Genomic DNA, 17,260 nt, shown 5'->3' with positions numbered 1-17,260 from the left:
TGTGCTGAGGAAAGAGGGATGGCAATTCATCCCGGGGACTTCAAAACTGCCTTCTTTGCAGTAACCCTGGGGAGCTCCGGGCTTCGCTCCTTTGCAACGCAGACCTGCAGAGCAGCCTGCGGGTTTCCCCTTTTCCTCCGGAGGAGACAGAAGGGGCTTTTGCTCTGACTGGAGGTGGCCGGGGGGAGGGGGAGGGGGCAGTTACGAGCTGCATGAAAAACCAAGTCATTTTCCGACTGCTGGGCGAGTGTATGGGCCAGGTTCCGAAGAAAGCAGCAAACCCAAGTTGTCTCTTAACGTCACGCTCAGGGGCGCTCCCCTCATCAGGCTCATTTAAGGAAAAAAACAACAACAACTGCTGCTTAACATCTGGAGACAGCAGATGTTTGGCCAGTCCCAGTGTGGAGATGAACCCAGTGCCATATGTTGCGTGCCCCCCTCTAACCCCCCCCCAAAGAAACCCTTTCCACACACGCTGCGCCGTGCCGGCAGGTTACGAGCACACACGAGGAAAGCAAACCCTGCTAGTCTCGTTTGTTAAAACAGCCCCGCGCTAGGCGGATGCCAACACCTTGCAAAACACCCCCCCCCCCCGCCTGGCAAAGCTGCGTGTGCAGCCCCGGTGCGGGAATCCCGCCCCGCAGCCATGCCCGCTCGGTGCAGCCGCCACCCGCACGTGCATGCGGGAATTTCGCGGCAATGGCCCGTCACCCGCCCGACAGCCGCTGGAAGCGTCTTTCCCGGGAAAGCAGCGTCTCTGCGGCCGAGGGAGCGCCTGGCAGCGCTGTGCTCCGCACTGGAGCGGTGCCGTGCGGCTGCCAACCCTCGGGCGCCGCTTGAAAAGGCGCTGCTCCGCCGTAAAGCTAGTGCCGTGAGCTTTCGGAACCTCTGTCCATAGTGTTCACCTGGATAATGATGAATATAAGAGCAGTCATGAACGATGCTTTATCAGTGTCCTGGCTGGCGTGAAAGCTCCAGCTGAGAGGGACAGGCTTGTGTGTAGCGCACAGCACCCAGTTTATCCAGGAGTCATGTAATTTATTATTGCAGCTTCTGCCTTTGGAAAAAAAAATAAGGGGACTAAGCAGCTCGGAGAGATTTCCAGGCTCACTGTCAGATCAAACTTTGTCTCCGAACCGCAGACTAACAGAAATGTGTGCACGGTTTTGGGTTTTTTTAAATCCCACTGGAGACAGGGTTATTTAAATTACACACATATTCCCTTCCGATGTTCGTAACATGAACACTGAAGCCTGGGGCATTAGAATCTGAAAGTGAAACTGACTGAAAGCAATCCCACCCACCCTCCATCCTCCCCACCCCCAAAAAACCAACCCCCTCCAGCTATGTGTTTTTTCATTGTCGGAGCTGAGACAAATGCAGAAAGTAAACAAACAGCATGAATCATAACATGAAAAGTAGATTTTTTAAAAAATAATTCAGTTTCAATAATCTCAAGTGTTACTTATGAGCTCACGTTTTGTTAATGTGATGTTTAACCTTTGGAAGTTGTGCTTTGTGTGTCCACAGTCCAATTCAAAGACAGTAGCATAGTAAAAAATTACCTTTCCACCCTTCTTATTGTGGGTTATGTGGATGTGTAAATTAGGATTTAGAAATCATAGGAACTGTGTGTGCACCACTTACATAGTTACAAAAAAGTTAAATCTAATTGTATTGCTAATTTTAGACTTAATTATTTGAGCAAGAGAAGCCATTTCATTTGAAATATTATACTTACATAAAATCACCAATACAACATGCAACTTTTGCCCTCCAGTAAAATAGTGTCTGCACTTGGATGGTGTTTTCATAGAGGCACAACAATTAGACTGATAAATTAGTGAGTGTTGTAATAAATTTTTAAATGCATTCTTCCTTTCCATTTTATGCAAAAATTTACCTGTTCATGTCTTCTCCTTAATTAATGGAAACTCTTCAGGGCAGGGACTTCCTTTTACTGTGTTTCTACAATCCACAATCCTTATCATAATGATAAAGTTAGGTTGGACAGGGGTTCACTAAAGAATTAAGAGACTGTTTCCCAATCTAGAAAACATGCCTTATAGTGGGAGACAAAGAAACTCATTATATTTAGTTTGTCCAAGAAAATCTTAAGAGGGGACTTAACCATGGTCTACAACTATCTGTATGTGTAAGAGATTCAGATACTAGATGGCTTTACAATCTAGCAGAGAGGCATTATGAGATTCAGTGGTTAGAAAGTGAATCTAGACCAATTCAGACTAGAAATAAGGTGCACCTTTTTCACATTGAGAATAATTAACCACTGGAATACCTCACCTAGGGACTGGATGGATTCCCCAATAACTGAAGTCTTTAAATCAAGATGGGATAGCTTTCGAAAGTACATGATATAGCTCAAACAAAAGTTATCGGTTTGATGCAGACATTACGTGGAGAAGATTTATGCATTGTGTTATGCAGAAGGTCAAACTAGATCATCATAAAAGCCCCTTCTGGCCTTAAAAATGTACAGATCTGTGAATGTGTAATTGCCGATTACATAGGTGGATGCAGATTTAGGACTCAATTCTAACTCAGGAAAAACCCCATTGAAGGCAATGAGCATTTTGCTGAGGGAGGGGTAAAGAACTGCATCTTGATTGCCACCACTATATGATACATATGAAATATTTGGTTGTATTTGAGTCTATTTAAGTTCACCGGTCTTATGGCTTGATCCCATAGTGCAAGGCACTAGGGACTTGATCTTTTACCCACTAAAGTCAGTGGAAAAGCTCCCGTTAATTTCAGGGGGGCAGGATCAGGCACTATGTACTTTCAATTCCCAGTGAAATCAACAGACACTGAGAGCCCTCAGCACCTTGCAGATTTGGGCCATTGCTGTGCAGAATCTTGTGGGGACGATTTCCTTCTTCTTTCTTTGTGTGTGGAAAAGTTCATTTTTGCAGCAGCTAGATGACAGCAGAGCAGATACGCATGTCAAGGGATAATTCTGGAGGGTCACTGATAATATCTCTGTCATTGTCATTAATTAATAAATAATAATTTACCGACATACTTCGGTGCCTACTACATTTTAGCAGAGTGAGGCTTTGACACTTTATTTTTATGATCAAAGAAGGAAGGTCCAATGGTTAGCATACTAATCTTCACTGTGGGAGAACCAGGTTCAGTTTTGCTCCCACAAAAATGTACTGTATTGAAGTCAATGGGAGTTTTGTTAATTACTTCAGTATTGTCAGGATTTCATCCATAGGGGCAGATCCTCTGCTGTTATAAATTATTAGAACTCCATTGACTTCAATGGAACTATGACAGTTAACATCAGCTAAGGATCTTCTCCAGAGTTTAATAGAATGAGATTTATTATATTGATTTTTTTTTAGCATTCTATTATATAGAAACATAGAAATTACTGTACTCTGTTTCTGACAGAGGCAGATACCAGCTGCTCCCAGGGAAAGTGCAAAAAACCCTTATTGTAGCAATTATTTAATAGCCTGCCTACAGACAAAATTCTTTCCCAACTTCCATCCTACAGAGGCTGGCTTGCACCCTGCAGCATGATAGTTTATCTCTCTTCCAAACTGGCAGAGAGATCATTGTTTTTTAAATTCTGTGATGACTTAAAAGATTTATAGAATAATTATTTTCTGTTACCTTCTGCATGTCTTTTCTGATAGGGTGTGCTTGTCCCCATCTATTTTGTTTTCGTTGCTAAAGAGAAGTTTGATGAAGAGCAGTGGAACCAGACAAGACAAAGCAAGATTTACTATTTTTAGTCCATTTTCTGAACTTTGGTAGATGGGAGACTTTAGTTAAATCCACATCACCCCTAAATTGTCCTTTATTTTCACATTCTTGGGTGCAGGGATTTTGAGAGGCTGAAAAACGTTTAACTTCCTCAAAATCTAAAGCCTTGATTCTTCTCTTTTGTCAATTTTACAGCAGTGAAGTTTCATTGACTTCCTTTCTATTATTTGCTGCCTAAAAATCGCAGGTGAGATCTAGGATTATGCTAAACACTGAACAAACACAAAGAAACACCCATTGCCCTTACCATCTTGTACTGACTGTAAACTCTTCAGGGGAGGAGATGTCTGTAGTATTTCAATGCCTTGTACAGTGTTTAACAAATAATAAACAATGACAGTCCTACTAGATCTCACTCTGATTGAATATCTGAGCTTCCATTCATTGCTCTCTGGACAAATTAGCTTGCATTTTTCAGGCTGAAAATTATTAACCTCTCAAAGTCCTGTTGTGTGATTACTCGGGCCTCTCTGGCATTAGCAACATCTCTCATTTTTGAGACATCTGCAAAAAAATGAAGTTTGTTTTCCTTTTTCTAGATCATTAATAGAGAACAAAAATGAAACATAAGCCCCCCAAAACAAACGCAAAGGGTGATCATCAGTCTTTGCTGCTCCTTGCGCAAACATCCCTCCAATTTGGTGGCTTGTCTCTTCCTTAGCGTTTATCAGCCAATATCCAATGCATGAGGTAGTGATCCTATTCAAGCCAATATGGAATTAGCATTTATATTTATAAATGTAAATTGAAACAAAGATTGAATGTAAAGCTATAAAATAAATCAAAGTTCAGAGCACGCTAATTCTTCAAGTAGTGAGGTTGGGTAAGGATGTTACAAGAAACATTTTAAACTGGAATCACTCCCACTAAATCTAGTATATTAAATGGAAGAGAAAGTGTGGCTGGAAGATTATAAAGACCCCGTTTTATTTTTTGTATGCATACAGAATAATGGCTGGATTGATTTTTCTTTTCCTTTCTGTTATGAGGTCCCAGAAATACACAGTTGGAAGTTGGTTGGTAAACAGCTGTGATATCACCACAAAGGGCCCAACTAGCTAATCAAATAATCCAGACTAACAATATTTAGTGTTTTATGAATATTAACTATTTAAATTGTGACAAACACCACTGGGAGGTAGAGAAAGAGTGGGGGATTTTTCCAGGTGCTCAGTGTTAGCCTAACTTTGCACTCATTGTAGTAAAAGAATATTTCCTTTTCCTCCAATGGGAACAGAACTGGATCGCTACTGAGCGCTTCTGAAAAATCCCATCCATAAATAATATTACTATTTTACAAAGAGAGAAAGTTACATAGAGGATCAAAGTCATCACTGGCATAAGCATGTGTGTGACTCCTAACAGTGGGAATTGTACCTGTTTACATCAAAGCTGAATTTAGCACAGATATCTGAAGTGACCTAGATTAAAACTCAGGGGTTCTGGACTCCCAGCTCTGTGCCTCATACAATAGACCATATTGCTTCCCATTAAACCATTCAGTAGCACTTGTCACAAATATAGCAATGTTAGGTGTAGCGTCTTGGCCAAATCCCAATTGGTTGAACTGCATTCTGCCTCCCTAATTCTCTCTGGAATTGCAGTTGGGCCTGTTATTCTCCTTCATTTGCTATCCTAAATTGTTATGTAGTGTTGCTGTGAGCTATTAAACAGTTGTCATGATTATTCCCAGAAGCAACTGTATTTTAAAGGCAAGTAGAGTGATTCTACTATTCTGTAGAGTTATCCTGCCACTAAGCCCTGCGTGGGATTCCCGGCTGAAATGAATGAGGCATCTTGCATAAAGACAAGTGGCAGGATGTTTTATAAAGAGTGTTGAGATCCTCCAGGCTCAAAAGTGCTACAAAAATGCAAGGTATTTTTGTGCTGCCTTGTGGTTCTCAACAAGGGGAACGTGTAGCCCTGGGGGTACGCAGAGGTCTTCCAGGGCATCCATCAGCTCATCTAGATATTTGCCTAGTTTTACAAACAGGCTACAAGAAAAACTCTAGTGAAGTCAATACAAACTAAATTTTCATACAGACAATGACTTGTTTATACTGCTCGATTTTACTATACACTGAAACATAAGTACAATATTTATATGCCAATTGATTTATTTTATAATTATATGGTAAAAATGTGAAAGTCAGCAATTTTTCAGTAATAGTGTGCTGTAGCACTTTTGTACTTTTATGTCTGATTTTGTAAGCAGGTAGTTTTTAAGTAAAGTGAAACGTGGGGGTAAGCAAGACAAATCAAACTCCTGAAAGAGGTACAGTAGTCTGGAAAGGTTGAGATCCACAGTTCTAAGGATACTATGGTACTACATATTGGGGACAAATTGGACTTTTTCCCACTTCTTATTTTGTACAGAATATACAACATGCAAATGAATCATGAAAACGAGTGAATTTTCTGAAGGGGAGAGGGCTTTTTTGTTTGTTTTTTCCCTGGCATTTGAATTATTTCTGTTGCAAACTTGACAAAAACCCATCTGTTAGAAAATATGAGTTTTATAAAATATTCTGGTTTACATGGCCATTGGGGTGATACTATAGAACTCCCTCTTGCATTCCTGGAACCATGGAATTCTCCCTGATTCTTTTAAATTTAGATTTTATTTTATTAACTCACTAACACATCAAATGGAATGGACAAAGTTTAATTGCCTAACCAAAAAAAAAAAAAATTAAATAATGAAATAGACAAATCATTTAAAACAAATAACCTCTTTCAAGGTGAACAATTAAACCATTCATTGTTGTTTGCAGAATTAGAAGCTCTTATTGGAGTTAAATATTTGCGATATTTTGCTGTTCTAGTTGGGCAGAATCTTGGGAAATGAACCAATTTCAAAAACTTTGGGTGCAGGAAAATAACAACGTTGCATGTAATAATAATCTGGCATTTAATGCTATATTTGCTTCGCTCATTTTTCATGTGGGAATGCAATGTTTATTCTCGGGCCTTCTATGCGTTAATGTAATACAAATTAAGAATGAAGTTGTAAAGTGAATTATAAAATAAAGGCATTTTAAAATGCTGTGACTGGTGATGGTGATGTTTACAGCCATCCTCACTGAGCATTTCAGCGTGCCAAGTAATCAATCCACACCAATCACGAGACCCTACGCATGCTCTACACTCTTAGGGTACAATTCTGATGTCTCTGCTACCTCACTGAATTGGTGGAAGTTTGCCTGAGTAAACGCTGAGCAAAGAGCTCAGGATTTGGCCCTGTGTTTAACCCCTGAGCAATTCAGTGAATTCCTCTCTTAGTTCTAAACTCTGCCCTCTGTTGCATCCAGGCAACCCCCACTGGTTTCAGATTCTGACCCTTAGTGTTTAGGAAAGACATTTTGGTGCAGGTATTTTTAGGATAATAAGAGTGGCACAGTATGTGTATTTAGGGGTTGTCTTTCTCACCTGGGTGGTGGGCCAAATACCTTTCTACTCACTTCTTCCACAGGTAAAATTCCATTGACATCAATAAGAATTTTGCTTGAATGAGGATTGAGTAAAGACTAAGATTTTGCCCAGTGTGCAGGAAATTTAGGTCCATCACTGCCCTCTTGTTGAGGGGGGAATAGATCCCCCACATGGTTCATTCCAGCCAAATCCACTGTTGCTGACCTCATGGGAGTTACATAGGCTGCTCCATTGTCCAAAGGGGAAAGATCTCCTCAACAATGACGGAGGTAACAAGGATTCTTGTGTTTTGGGTTTCTCTAAGGTTGCCCTTTCCCACAGGCTGTGGTAAAGACCTGCTAAATCTAATGGCCCTACCTGAAGGAGTGGTTCTGTCCTGATTGACTGAATGCCCATCTGTTAGAGATGACATTTGAAAAGGGATATATGGATTCGAAAGTTCTGTCTCCATTGGCTTAGCAAAAAAAGTGGTGGTCCTGGAGTAGGCAGAAGGAAGGAGGTCCCCCCAGCAAAATTCTGATCTGAATCCTGAACTCTGAAGGAGGTCCCCCAGCTGATCCTACCCATTTGCCCTGATGCGGGAGCTTCCAACCAAGAACAGGTCCAATTGGGAAGTAAGAGTTCCTTCTGATTGCTTCATTTTTCTCTGATAAGTGGAGTTGATGTCTTGCCCTATCAGGGCCCTTTTGGAATGGGCTGGAGTAACTCCTGTGGGCTGCAATTATGCAACCTGGCTTCTGCATCTCACAGGAGGTGATAGAAGCCACACCATATGAAACATTAAAAGTGGACTGGGAAAAGCAGTAGAAAATATAATGTATGAAAGAGTTAATTCATAGATTTTTCCTTTTTATTCATAGTTTTTTTTATGGCACTCACCACAGTAGCTGCACATCTTCCAAGCATTAGTGAACTTAGCCTCACCACACTTTGGAAGCTGGAGAAGCATTATCTACATTTTACAGGTGGGAAACTGAGGCACTGAGCTATGAAATAAAGAATCTAATGTCACACAGGAACACCAAACTAGACCTTGGAATAGAACCCTGATTTCCTGAGTCTTGCTATAATGCCTTATCAACAAGACCATCATTTCATTAACAATGGTGTGTGAACAGTAAAATTATGTATTCATCAAGGATACATATGCTAGATGGGGCTCAGCAGGACTCCCTTTCCCCCAGACCCTTTCTATTTTCTATGGAAGTCAGAGACAGATTGAGATTTGCTGACTCTGGTCCTTAGAAGTTAGTTCAAAGAACTTTGCACCTGGCTCATACTTTTCTTCCCCTGCTGGGGATTATGGCATCTACCCTGAAGAGCGCCAGATACCTGGAGACATTTTGCTTCTTTCCCAAGTTTAACCATGGTTATAATGTTTACTGACAACTTTCTGATGCTTAATGTAACTGTAGCTATTTTTTTTCTCACACTCCAGAAACAGCATATTCTTGTCATGCAGCTGTTGCGTGCTATGTCTTCATTCTGATTTGGGTGGATTTTCCCATGTTCATATCCATAGCTTTTGAGTCCTTCTGTCACTGAACAGCTGCAAGCTGATATTAGATAGAGCTGAATATTTTTCTTTGCTCACACACAAGTTTGTGAACAAAAGAAAGATTTTTAAGAAATGCTGATAAATGAACAAGGTCTTTTGGATGATGCAATGTTACCAACATTGCAGACAATAAAAATCCTTGTACTTTTACTCTTTCGAAGCAAAGAAACTTCTAACTCAATGTATTTTATCTGTAAGCCTCCAAGTTTTTCCATATAGGTTTGGCAGGGACATTCTTTCATGTATCTGGAAGAGGAATACTATCTGATAGCCTGTTGCTGGGCTTTTCTTTCTGTCATTTAACTTGACTAAATATTGATAACAGGAGTCAGTATTTTTAATGGTTAGAGCATATGTGAGGAAGCTAGCACTCCCAGAGTCTGTTCCTAGCTCTGACACGGATATGTCATTAGGTCTTGTACAAATCGCTTAGCATCCCTGTGCCTCAGTTTATCCACCTGCAAAACAGATATGATCGTATTGACCTACATCTCAGGGATGTTGTGAGGTCTAATTAATGTTTGCAAAGTGTGCTGGGATCAACATATGACAGGTTGTATAGAGAGGAAGCATGGTCTAGTGGAGTGGTTCCCAACCTTTCCAGACTTCTGTACCCCTTTCAGAAGTCTGATTTGTCTTGCATACTCCAAGTTTCACCTCACTTAAAAACTACTTGCTTACAAAATCAGACATAAAAATACAAGGGTCACAGCACACTATAACTGAAAAATTGCTTACTTTCTCATTTTTGGTCTGGATGAAACTTTAGTTTGTACTGACTTCGCTGTGTTTTTTATGTACCCTGTTGTAAAAACTAGGCAGCTATCTAGGGAAGTTGATGTGCCCCCAGAAGACCTCTCTGTATCTCCAAAGGTATGTGTACCCTTGGTTGAGAACCACTGGTCTAGTGCTCAGGTCACAGGCTTGGGAGACTGGGTTCAATTCCTTGCTCTGTCATTCATAGATGCCTCATATGACCTTGGGCAGTTCACTTAATTTCTGTGCCTCAGTTCCCCATCTGTATGGCCTCACTAATAGCACTTCCCTATCTCACTGAGTGTTGCAAGGATAACTACATTAAAGACAGTGTGACATTTAGATAAAAAACTAACGGTGGCCATATAAATAGCTATGATCAATAGAAGTGTGAAGTACATATTTAATATGATTTTCATAGACTAAAACATGGTCATGTATCACACTGACAAGGTGCATTTCTCTGTTTATATACATTTATATCCGGTATATATTTGTAAAGAACAGTCATTTGAGAGACATTGATTTTGCAGTGGACTTAACAGGTGCTTCTCTACAGGCAAAGCAGTGGCTAAATTAGCTCTCATATAAGCTGGCATAAATCCAATATAACATGGTTGACTTTGGTGGAGTCATTCCAGATTTACATCACCGGAAATAAGAGCAGGATTTGCCCTCAGGGAGTTAACCAGAAGAGACGGATAGATAGATAGCACTGGTGCAAAGCCAATTTTGATTGCCCAATTATAAAATTTCCCAACAAGCGCCTTTATGCTTTCTCGCAGGCCACATGGAATGAGTTCCTGGTAAAAATGTACAAAGCTGCTGCATCGTCCTTCAGCATCTTCCCTAAAACTCTTGTTTGCTATGATGCCTATTAAGAAACTGTGACCATGATCTGGTGTGCTGTCTGTATGGACCCCTGCCTATCATGCAGACTGATATAATCTCATTGTTTCCTTGCCTCCTTGTTCCCCACTCTGTCCGTGTTCACCTGTTGTCACATTTTAGGATTAGATTGTAAGATCACTGGGGCAGGGCCTGTCTTTATTACATGTTTGCACAGGGGCCCTGCTCTCTAGGCCCTGCTACAGTACCAAATCATGATGATGAGAGTGTATAAGAAGGCTGGAGTTGTTATAGTACAAAAAAAACTTGGGCCAAGTGCTATGTGGTGAAAGCAAGCAAGAATTGACACATCAAAGAATGGGGAGACAGTCTAGCATAAGCTTAGGTAAAGACAGGAGGAGAATCTGAGAAGCAAAGCTGGATAAACAGGAGTGGATCAAATGGGTGAGGGTCTTAGGAACAAAATATCTTTGGCCAACTCTGAAAAGTGGAGGCATGCAGAGAAAAGCACAGCTTAGGCTCTGCACAGGATGCCCTGCCAACAGGAGTTAATCCACAACAATGGGCGCTGAGAGAATGTGACAGCTGCAGTTTAAGTCGAGACGGGATTCAGGGCCATCTTCCATCATATTTTGACAGGCTGCAGCATGGTACTAGCTCAGAGATATTGTATCATGTCAGTTGGCATGATGAGGAGTTAAGAATTCTGGCAGGAATTTTTGCAGGCCAGAGATCTGAGGGAAGGGAACATTGAATCAAAGGGAACTGATAGTCATTAAAATGTTCTTTAGGTAAGGCTGAAACAAAAGGAAGTGCATTGGGGAATGGGGAGAGTTAATAGAGTAATCATAGGATTGGGTAATTATGATCTATAGAATTTTATTAGGAGACACAATGCTCGGCAAATATGCAAAAGGAGAGGGTACTGCCCTGATGAGTTACAATCGAATACAAAAGAATGGATGGGCACCAGAGTGACAGATGAAATTTAATGCTGACTAGGGCAAGGTAGTGGACAGGGAAAGGTATTCTAATGGGCTCTGAACAATCCTGTACATTACTACACCTCTCCTCTGAGATGCTGAGCACTCCATATTACAATACAATTTCAAACACCTTAATCAACACCAGAAAAGCAGATAAAGATCTCACTAATGTGGCTACAATAGGGTGTGGTGGGGAAGGTTTTCTGTACAAGAGGGAACGGTGATGAAAGCCATGTGAAAAGAGAGTGCCTGCGGATAGCTTTTTTCAAAAGCCCGGAGCGGGACGGGCTGCGGTGGGCATTCAGGATGAGAGGATGGCGCAGCCTGGCAGCTGCACCTGCAAAAGCAGGATCCCCTTCTATCCTCCGGCAGCACACCTACGTGGCAGGTAGGGTTAGAGGACTGATCCCTAAGGGAGGGATCTTGCTTGGAGCCTGGATTTAAACCATATGAGAGGGTTTCCTTGTGGGAGGTTACGGGTGAGGGCCAGCAAAGGGAATCTGAACAGTTCCAGCACACACACTGCTCCAGTTTACACAGCAGCCTGCCCTGATGCACGGATCCGGCGGTGAGCACAGTCTCCCTATCCATGTTTCTGGCAGACATAGTTAACATTCGACCCATACCCCCATCCTTGTGTTATGTGCCCACTTATACTCCGATCTGCCATTGCTCTGGCTGACCCAGCCCCCTTTTTTGAAGTTGACATAGCGTAGTCCAGGATATCAAACTCACTGAGAGCAGCTTAAGGCACAGGTCACCTGCAGGTTTCAACTAGTGTCAATGCTGGATTCGCTGCAACTTGGCGTCTTTAAATCATGATTTGAGGACTAAAGTAACTCAGCCAGAGGTTAGGGGACTATTCTAGGAGTGGGGGTGGGCAAAGTTCTGTGGTCTGCAATATGCAGGAGGTCAGGCTAGATGATCATGCGGGTCTCTTCTGGCTTTATACTTTAAAGTCTGTGAGTGGAGAGGGATGAAGTTCAAGTTTAACTATGGTCCTTGGGCCAGAGTATAAATTCAGGATTATATACGCCCAACAATGCACAGCAGAATGGCTCTCTGATGGCAGTAGGGTTGTTGCACAAAGATCAAGGACAGAATACAGCCTTTATATAATAACTACATGTGTAGCTATTATTTGTTTAGTGCTTTCCTGCTGCATTCATCACTCAGTGGGAAAATCTGCTCCCCTTTAGGTGACCACTATTCCTGACTTTCGTTTCTTCTCTTCTCTGTTTTCACTGGCTTTGTGAGTCCCTCGGTTCTTTTCTCTGCATTTGCTTCCCAGTAGCAGCTCCCAGTCCCCAAGGCAGTGTGCTAAGGGTTACTTCTCTACTAAACTGCTCAGTGATTACATTCAGGTTGGCACTGAGGAGTCCCTTTGAAGTTGATCAGATTAGTGGGGATCTAGAAAGTTTGCACCTCTGAGTCATCGTTCCAGGCTGCCTGAAGATTTAGCAAACATCCTTGCGTCAGTTACATACAGCTCACCTTTACGTGCTGTTTTAAGAAACTCACTCTTTTTACAAAAATGATCGCTTAGCCACTGGAGAATCTGAATATGTCATGCAGGCCACAGAAACACTTCATGAAAGCCAGATTCAGCCCACCGTATGTTTCATGCCCCTGGCACAGAGCAGCATGGTTTGCTTCTTTCTCTCTTCCCATGAAGTCTGAGGGTATGTTTTACATTGCACACTCAGCTCGAGCCCAAGCCCCGCCTCTGTCCACACACAAGTCATTCTGACTCAGGTCAGCAAGCACTCAGGACCTGGGTCTTAAGATGCTGCTGGGGGGAGAGGAGCCTAAGTCCTGCTGTGACTTGGGTCCAAGCCTGGTCATGTTGCCGTGTGGATGCAGCTCAAGCCACAGTCATGAGTCAGAAAGCCTGCAGAGTGCAGTATGGATGTGGTAAGGAACTCTCTGTCCCCACCTATTAACTAACAGGGGGAAGTACATCTACAGAGTTTCATCTGCATAAGTTTTCTACCTAGAATTCCTCCAGCAACACCTTTAGAGCCACCCTAACTGCACACAGACTCCGAATTGGTTGGAACTGACCTGAGTGCAAGGGGGAAACGGTTCCTATTTTGTGGGAAGGAATGTTGTCGTTAGTAACGGTCTGTGTAAGGATCCTATATGCTACTGGTTGTTCTCCCCTGAGGAATCCTGTGCTTTGTGCCAAGAGATGATGTCTTCATGGTATTGCAACTTCCTAAAGGGCTTTAATGCCAAGAAGGATCTTCACTGAAGCTGTACAGAACAGCAGCAGAGCTGGGAGAGCCCCTCCTATCCAGCCACGAAATAAAACTGAAATAACCGTAGCTGGGTGAGGTGGTGGAGCCCCAGGGCAGCACCCACCTGGATTTCCCACAGGATTGGAGACAGGGCTGCCCAAGTGCATCTCAGATCTCTGCTGCCCATTGACACCAATCTGTGAATGGGGGAGGGGGAAAGCGACCTGTTAAAGGAATATTTGATCATTGGACTTCACACCAGCTGGTGGGGGAACCGAGTTAAGGGCTATTGCCAAAGTTACCATGCTGGGGGGTGTTTTTACTTCTCATTCATTTAGCTAGAGTGTTGCTGTGTTTTCACAAGTGGTGCTGCATTCCCTTTCCACCTAATAAAGTGTTCCATGTTTTGTACATAGACTCCGCATATTAAAAGTACCACATATTAAAAACACCCATGGAAGGCATTCAGGAGTCCCCAAAATTCTGTGTTGTAGCTTGAGTGGGTGGTGTAAATTAAAGGAGGCACCTTTAACCATTTGAACCCAGCCCTTGTTGCTGTTGACAGCAGCTGACAGAAGAATGACCTCTAGTTTATTCTGTAATGTCTGTTTATTTTACTGCCCCTCTGCTTAGAGGTTGGGTAGCAGCCATGGTTGAAGTTTTCAGTGCTGTGTAAGGGGATTGAGACAGTGTGTGCCTAAATCTTCAAGCCAGTTCTGAAAGTCTCACTCTGTTTATTTCAGCTAAGCACATTTTAAGAACTATAATTAGCTTCAGATGACCTGCACCTATACTACTTTGGACTGTGACTTCATCTAGTCTCGGAGGCTAAGCTGTGCTGGTTGCTATTTGGGTGTGAAACATTCAAGCAGAACTCAAGATGGGTGAGGAAGTAGCGTTGGTGAGTCAGAAGACAGCACTTTCCCTTCTGGCCACTACTAAGAAAATGCCTTGTCAGGGTGTAAGCAGACAGTGTGCTGCTAAAGGAACCGTCTTTCAGATGAGACATAACACCAATGTCCTAACCACTTGTGGTCCTCAAATATCCCATGGTTAAATTCCATAAACCCAGAACGATGTGTATGGATTCAGACAGGAGGTGTGGCAAGAACAGCATTTCCCTAGACTGCCTACAGTTTGAAGGAGAGATGTGGTGTCCGGCTACAGACCTGCTTAGGAAATGATGTTAGATCAGATCATTTCAGGAAGGTTGCCAGACTGTATCTTGACATGGTAGATGTGGTATTGCCACCCCTACACCTTCAAAATTCATGAGCCAGGCCCCCTATGTAATGAAATCATTTTTAAATCTCAGGATTTTTTAAAGCCAAATGTTGGGTTCTTTTCATTTGCCCTTTGGATTTTGAGCCTTTAGGGTTCATGTTATCTAGGTTCTCTGCAACCATGAGAGCTAGAAACTCCCCCTTTGTTTTGAACAAAGAGTGAGATCTTTCACAATCACATTATATGAGTAGCTGGAGCTTTAAGGGAAAAAAACCCACATCAAATATCGTAAGACTCTTGATAAAATTGCAAGAGCTGGTAATCCTGTAGATGCTGTGATCATGAGGGAGGATTTGTACCATTGATCAGACATGGGCTATTTGAAAGGTTGATCCAGGAAGAGTATTTTTGAACAGAATACCACAGCATAGCAGTTTTTAGGGGCAGGCGGAGGTGGAGATTCTAATGAGGAGAAAAGAGAATAAGGAAGCAAATCACAAAACTGCCATTTGCCAGTCCTGGTGGGCTGGAAAATAGGAATAACCCATACCCTCATTAAGGTGGACTAGTGATGAGAATGAGAAGCAAAGGCTTCTTGCCCAAGGTTATTGCATACCCAGCCGTGGCCAGTTATCAATAAAGTCATTTTACTATTTAGTCCTTTGGAGAATTTCAAAAGTTTCAGTTTTTGTTCTGATTTGAAGTGAAGCCCAATTTCCAAATCCTTAATGAACCGGAATTGTTGTCCCCTGGCCAATTCTGTCTAAAGACAAAGGCCCTGCCCCCAAGGAACTTCTAATCTAAACAGACAACAAGTAGGTGAAGGACGCAAAAGAGGAAGCAATAAGAAGTAAATGAAGGAGGGCTTGATCCTCTCTGAGCACTCTGCCTCGGATCCAGCAAATGCTTAACTTTATTCCCAGTGACTTCAGTAAGACTACTCACATGCTTATAGTTAAGCATATGCTTAACAACTTTGCTGGATTGGAACTCTAATTCTCAACATTGTCCAGGATTTGATCCCTAAACAAGGGTCAGTATTTAACCGCTTAATTCCAAACTTTTCCTTCCACAACACCAGTGCTATGGTGCAGATTCCCACCTGATTCTACCTGCCCCCACTCCCTCATTTTCCAGGATGCTGGCTCGAGCGTGAATGCTTAATGCTTTGTACTTTATGAACATTTCTTGCTGGTTTTTGCACCCACTCTCCCAATTTATCTGTGAATTTCACTCATACACAAATCCTTCTCCCAGATCATTAATAAAGATGTTTAACCACACTAAACTGGTTCTAATGCGGATTATTTTAGTACCCCAGCAGACACCTCCTCCCAACTTGATGTATTGCCATTTATCATTACCCTTTGTTTCTGGTTTTCTAGCTAGTTTTCAGTTTCAAGCCAATTTGGATTAATTTTTCCCCCTACAATTTCATGGGACACAGTGTCAAATACTTTGCTAAAATCCAAACACATTGTATCTACTATGTTCCCTTCACCCACTACTTCTGTAATTCTGTCCAAAAAGCAATCAAGTTTATCTGGCAAAAATATTCTTTTAAACCCCTTGCTGCCTATTGCTCATGATTCTGTTACCCTGGAGATGCTGAATGATAGTTTGATTTTTTTTCCCCCCTCTTAACATTTGTTGCCTTATTTTCCTTAGGATAGATGTTAGACTTGCAGGACGGTAACTGTTAGAGAGAATCACTCTTCAATGCCTCGGGGTGTAACTCCTTTGGGACCAGAATGCTCTCTGGAAGGAGCTATTATTGGACACCTATGTGTAGGGGGTACAGCTGCTGAGTACTTGAACTGGGTCGTCTCAGCTCTCCACACACTGGTCTGTGCTGGAGGTGCAGCTTAGCCCTTCAGCCAAGTGATAAACAGACTTAACCACTTCTGGGGTGTCAAACAGCCAAACTGAAGAGTCCCAACAACCAAAAGATTCTTCTTCCCATGACAGCTTCCCTTTGGGCCTTGTTCCCAGCCCCTTTCTGGGTTGCCTTTGAGAGTTTTCCCCCCTGCTCCAGTATAGATCACCTAGTCCACAGGCTCACTACCCTGTGGTACTGTTCTCAGCCCCCACTGGCGTCTGTCCCTTGTGTTCTTACCTGCTTCGGTATGGAGACTTAGATCCACAGGCTGGTTCTCCTGGAATAGCAAGCCTCCTGAAGACAGGGCCCCCACGAAGGGGGGATGGGGAAGGGTACCTTTTACTGGGGCCCAGAGGCCTGACCCAGGTTGCAACCCCCATTTCGATGAGGAAAATTTTTTTCATGGCTCATGAGATTGTATGTATGGGATGAGGGATTGTGGTGGGTGTGTGTGTGTGGGAGGGGGCCCATGTTACAAGATTGTACCAGGACCAAAAAAATTATGCTTGAGCCCTGCCTGCAGACCCAAGCTTAG

Source organism: Emydura macquarii, unplaced genomic scaffold (genome assembly GCF_026122565.2).
Source record: "Emydura macquarii macquarii isolate MOO-44397 ecotype Brisbane River unplaced genomic scaffold, CSIRO-AGI_Emac_v2 contig_3122, whole genome shotgun sequence".
Classification (NCBI taxonomy): Eukaryota; Metazoa; Chordata; order Testudines; family Chelidae; genus Emydura; species Emydura macquarii.
Note: the sequence above shows the minus strand (reverse complement) of the source record.